Below are 6,385 nucleotides of genomic sequence, written 5' to 3'. Positions count from 1 at the left end.
CTGCAAACTAGGCTATAGTATAGCTGGTTTTGAGGAAATGCTTAAGTGGAAACTGCTAATATCACTCAATTAAAATTTTGCTTAAAAAAAGGACCCCCAACATGATCATTCTGAAAAAGTCAGCAAACAGTGAATGCATTTATTTGTTGTTTTCAATCCTTTTCTCCCCACAAACAAGCCCATGAGAAACAATAAAGAACCATTGCCTGTTGTGTGAAATATATTAATATCTAAAACTCTTTCAATTAAATAACATTGACATTTGACAACAATACACACATGATGAAGGCAAACACAACAGGGAAAACATCATGTTCAAAGAAAGTTTAAATACTACAGTATATAAGTGCAGCCATTCCTAACTAAATATTGTGTTCCCATAACTGGCAGTAGAAAGACAAAATAAAAATAAAATGATAAACAGAGATTTCTGGCTCAGGTAGTGATCCAATATCGAAGGATATGCAATAACAAATATCCAACTACTCAAATATCCTACAATTAAATATTCTCTGTTTTGTCCCTCAGCCAACACATAAAAATAATAAATGAGTGTTATGAAAAAGTCATATTTTTAAAATAACGATGACATTGTAATTTCACAACACTTTGGATGGTATATATATTATTTTGATCCCGCTATACTAATAGGCGTCATTTTTGTTGTTGTTTAGAAACCAACATTTCAATAATTTATTTTGTTTGTTTTATACATGGAAGGAAATAATGCAAAAGACCACATCAGAGGTGGAACATATTTTCAAGTATTTGTAACAGATTTGCAAGCATTAGTAACAAACAAAGACACTGTCTTGCCACACACACCTGAGATTAAGTGAAACATTTTGGAAAGGTTCTTGAAAGAATATATTATGTCAGGAAAGCAGCCCATATAATCCTGTTAACAGCAAAACACTGCCTTCCCTGCAAGTGGTCTTACCCAGTCATATCTGTAACTACAGATAAACCTATGAGCAAATGTGTTCAATCCAGATGAAAAGGACAGAGCAAACATTTTATCTTAAAGGAACATTCCATTCTTAGCAAGAGAGACAGTCTTATTTCTTTACATACAATTGTTGTGGTCAGTGAACTGAGATGTGTTTTCCATGTTCTGAAGTCTGATTTATATTTCATGGCGTGCTGGTGTCCCCCACCGTAAATAGGCAATCTGCAAGCACACAACGTGGCAGTGGCGTGCCCCGACTTCTTTGACTGTGTTTAACCAGTTAAAACCGGGAAAGCATCTGTGTCATTTTAGATTTAGGCGTTGGCTATTCAACAATAGCAGATATACAAGCTCACAGAGCGTCACTTCGTGCCGCGCTGCGAGCTTGTACATCTGCTATTTTTGAACATTTTTTAAAAATCTTGAAAGTGTTTGAAAAATTCCATTTGAAAACTGTTTGAACTAAGAAAAAGTTTAAGAACAACTGATTTAGAAGGCATTTGTAGAATCTGCCCTCGGTCTTAATGGGTTCAAGTTTAATTTAAAAGGTAAATTAACCTACCAATCACAACAAAACAGTTTGGCACCATATAAATGTATAAAGCTTCAATACTCTGAGGTTTAATTGCTCCTATGAATTAAAGTTTGGTTTACTTGTCTCTGACTGAGCCAACTTTAGGATAATGGGTGGCACTTTGGGTGGCCAATGATTCCAGGGGTGGCACGTGTCACCTTATACCAGCCCCTGGACATGCCACCGCCGTTGTGCGCTTGCAGATCGTCTGTTTTCGGCACAGGACACCATTGTACGAAGGAGAATAAATCAGGCTTAACAAACCCATCCTCTTTCCCGGAGCTCCCTTCCCCAGTTCCTTTTCAGAGTCAGGAGCAGTAGTTCCCTGCTCTTCCTGCCATGTGCCTCAGAAATCCAACAGAGCCTAAAGACCCCGCTGCCCGCAACACCTCTACCCCCTCCTCTTCCTCCACGTCCTCTCCTTCCAGCTCTTCCTCCTCCTCATCCTCCTCATCCGCGCTAGAGCTGTGAGCGTCGTCCACCCCAGACTTGTCACCGTGCGTCCCCGCTCCCGGGCTCTCTGTGTGGGGCAGCGGGGAGGTAGACTTGGCCTGCTCCTTGACTTTGCGGCTTCTCTTCCACTTCATCCGTCTGTTCTGAAACCAAATCTTGACCTGTGTGTGCGTGTGTGTGTGTGTGTGTGTGTGTGTGTGTGTGTGTGTGTGTGTGTGTGTGTGTGTGTGTGTGTGTGTGTGTGTGTGTGTGTGTGTGTGTGTGTGTGTGTTAGGGAAAACAAAGCATGAGTCATAACTGAGGACCGATTTGTTTCGTTTTCTGTAAGATAAGGGGTCATCAAAAAATACACATCTGTATGCAAATCGTAAAAGTATGCAAATCATAAAATATTAATGAATACATAATAGTAACATTTATTATATACTGTACATTATTATATAATTATTCATGGTAACTTTTGTGAGGGGTTTTACAGGAATGCATGAAGGACTGGTTTTAGTTCAATTAAGGTTGAGTGTATTGTTTTATAGCCTATATACAGTACAGTCCAGTATCATACCGTACATGTCTCATTAGTCATATAATTCTAGAATCTATAGCATAGATCTAGATGCATAATTATTATGACAGAAAATAGCATAAAAAGAGCATCTCTCTCTTACCTGAGTTTCAGTCAGCATGAGGGAGGTGGCCACCTCAAAGCGTTTGGGTCGGGACAGGTACTTGTTGACTTTGAAGTGGTTTTCTAACTCCAGCAGCTGTTGGCTGGTGAAGGCCGTCCTGGGCCTTCGACACTTTCCTAACAGACCTGGCTGAGGCACTGAGGCGGGATGGAGGAAGAGAAGGATATGAGGATACACACAAAAAATCCTATGCACCCGATAATGTGAAATGGCTGATGTCATCATTAACATTTTGCGACGTCAACATTTCGGGTAGAAATGTCCTTTAATATGAGTCTAAATCATGTAGCCATCCACATTTGCACACCAAATGGATACATTTTACACAAGGATTGAATTTGTTACAGTGTATCTGTGTACCTGTTGAAATGTCTTTATATTTTGTTAAAGTGCTCATTTGTTGTAGTGCCTTTCAATTTAACACCATTCTGCCTGACACGACCTTGCCTAATATCATAGGCAATAACATTAATAAGGGAAAGTTTTCGATTGATGCTTTGTTTAGATGCCATAAAACTCTGCAGAGTTGTCTGAGTCTATAGCATCAGATGGACTTTTGCTTTTTCGTTGTACTTATGGAGTGAGTCAGAAAATAGCCAATCTACAAGCTCAGAATGCATCGCATCCATGACGCATTCCATGTTTGCAGATCGGCTATTTTCCGCGCGCGGCCCCGTCGTACGACGAAGTACAAACAGGGTTTATTATGCCAGCTTTGCCCCCACATCTCGTTCTGTCGCTGACATCAGGTTTATTGCAAGTGAATGGTTTATGTGAGGACATGGTGATATGATATTGCTTTCAATGGGGCTATAAAAACCTTACAATCCATTACCTTAATGAAAACGCTATGAATGCTAGCCATTGATTTTATTGATGAAGAAGTAGCCTATCTATTCCAGGTGTTGCCTTTTCCAGAATACCATTATGCTGGCATTTCACTTTATTGGATATATCTGTCATCTTGCGTTATTAGCAGTTTTATACAATCGATTTATAGGGACTGTCAAAAGCTATAAGTTAATAAAATAAAGCCATGAATAACTTTACTGCATAACCTAATCTCAATAATAACCTAATTTATATTATAAAAAACACAAAGGCCTAGTTGAAATATGTGCACTCATTGTAATTATGTTGTTTTGCACTAATCAAATGGGCTTAGGTTAGGTTAAATACAGCCATAGTTCTATCAAATATAGCCTAGCTTTACAAAAATATATGTCTACGTTAATACGTTAATTGTACTAAATTGATAATTATTTTTTTTATAATGGTTAGGTGTAGGAAATTAATATTCGCATTAGCCTATATGTCAAATTAGCTTATAGAGTAATCGAAATATAAATAAAAATGTCTGTAAACAAAATATATAGGCTTACATTTTGTCCGAATCGAACAGGGAATGTCACAAAAAATAAGGCCTTTTTTCTCACTGGTGGCCTATATTCAATAAGGAACGGGGTTAAAGTAAATTGTTTTCCTGAATGGAAAACAATTTAAAAAATAAACGTGTTAGCCTGCCATTTGTAGAAAAAAAGGCTTCAATAAAATAAAATAAAAATGAACCATTAACACTAAGAAAAAAATAAACATTAATTGTAGGCTAAATACATTTCACATTTTTTATTATAGGAAATGATACGGAGAAATGTATAGGCTATTATGCTTTCTTGGGTTTAATCCTTTTAGCATCATTTTGTATAGAACTGTACTGTCTGTGCTTTTTTTGCAAATAAAGTAGTTGTTAATAAAGTATTCAATCAATCAATCAATCAATCAATCAATCAAAACATACTCTGAATCTGAGTTTTGACAGCAATCAAAAAAAAGACCGCTCACTCACCACCATAGTCCCCGAGTCTGGGCATCATCATGCCGGCTCTGATCCAGGGCTCCAGAGGGAAGGAGCCAGATAACGCAGCCGCCTTCAGGTGCTCTGGGTACGGCTGGGCCAGCTGCGCATACCCGGGGTACATGAAAGCAGGATGAGGGTACATGGGGCTCGCATACATTCCCGGGAAAACTCCTTGGGGCAACGTGGTCAATCCTGACGACTGGGAGAAATTGAGGAATGAAGATTTTGGGAAGATCGCCGCCTGGAAGTGAGAAGTGCTGTTGTTGGGAGTTCGCCGAGGGGAGGGGGTGTCGGAGCCGGGTGACAAGGGACTGGCGGCCGGGCTGATGTGGTGCGATCCCGGCGACACCGCGTCCTCTCTGTCTGTCCGGTGAGCGACGCCGTGCGCCAGGAGCGCCTCGATGCGAAAGTTCTTAGATTTCTCCATGGTGGTGGTGGACATGATCACCACGAAATCTTCAATAAATAAAGCTGTCTTTCCACCTCAAGAGGGTGAAGCAGATTCGAATATAAAATGACAATGTTTTTCCTCCTATACAATTCCGGAGAAAACGAAAAAAATCTGCAGGATTGTCAACAATCGTGGAAAAATAATTGAGCCTGTCTAATCAAAACATAGGCTATTATACAGAAACACAATGGTCATGCTAAAACTTTCTTAACCACTGACGACTGTTTTCCCTCGGTGTTCTGTGCTGTAACAGGCCTATAGATCTCTCTTAAACCGTGGTGTGCGTAAAAACTGCATTTGGTGGCTTCTTCCCTGCGACTCAACTGCGCCTCACTCTCCTCAGGAAGGACGCTGATTGGCCAAGAATACTCGTCAGCGCAAGGTCAGTTTACCCGGACTGGACAGCTTTCTAATTAGCTAATTAGAACCACTTCATCCACCCCTCACCAGCATCAGAAAGAAAGAAACAAACAAACAAACAAAGAAATAAATAAAGGTATGAGTAGCACCATTTTTTTAATAGTATCTATCTATCTATCTATCTATCTATCTATCTATCTATCTATCTATCTATCTATCTATCTATCTATCTATCTATCTATCTATCTATCTTTCTGTCTGTCTGTCTGTCTGTCTGTCTGTCTGTCTGTCTGTCTGTCTGTCTGTCTGTCTGTCTGAATTATGTGGATTAGGGAAAACACACACTCTTTAAAACGCTTCTATGCCATGTCTGTTTATCTTAGAATTAAATGCAACTTTCCCTCAGCCCCCTCCCTCCCTGACTCCCTGACTCTCTCTCTCTCTCTCTCTCTCTCTCTCTCTCTCTCTCTCTCTCTCTCTCTCTCTCTCTCTCCTCTCTCTTTCTCTCTCTCCCCCCCTCTCTCTCTCTCTACACCCCCTTTACAAAACACACACATACACGTTCAAACAATATTGTGTTCATTAATCTCACTTTACAGAACTGACAAGAAAATTATCATCTGTTTATGACCGATGATCGTCACCATCATTTTATAACTAAATCTTCATTAAACTTTATTGCCCGTTGAGGTTGACAGTAACTCACCTGTCTTATCATCAATTACTGACATCATTATAGGTCATCACCACACTATGGAGCAGATAACCAGGCAGTAAACCAAGCCAATGCAAACCAAAGCCACCTAAGGAAGCGACAGGGCAGTTTGTAGAGCAGTTGTCACTGAATGTTCATTTAACTCTGAGAGACCTTTATCCATTTAACTTAAAGTGTACTGTACAAATGTAACCAAATGGACCCATAAAGGCCTATTTGGTTATATTTGGTTTAAATACACACTGATGATATTGTGTGGGTTCTATATTGAGAACCATGTTGCCTCCCTGTCTTTAGAACTTTTGCTGATGATGATTCTAATATGCCAGGTTATCATTA

The sequence above is a fragment of the Gymnoscopelus microlampas genome (genome assembly GCF_963454915.1).
Source record: "Gymnoscopelus microlampas genome assembly, chromosome: 17".
NCBI classification, from domain to species: Eukaryota; Metazoa; Chordata; class Actinopteri; order Myctophiformes; family Myctophidae; genus Gymnoscopelus; species Gymnoscopelus microlampas.
Note: the sequence above shows the minus strand (reverse complement) of the source record.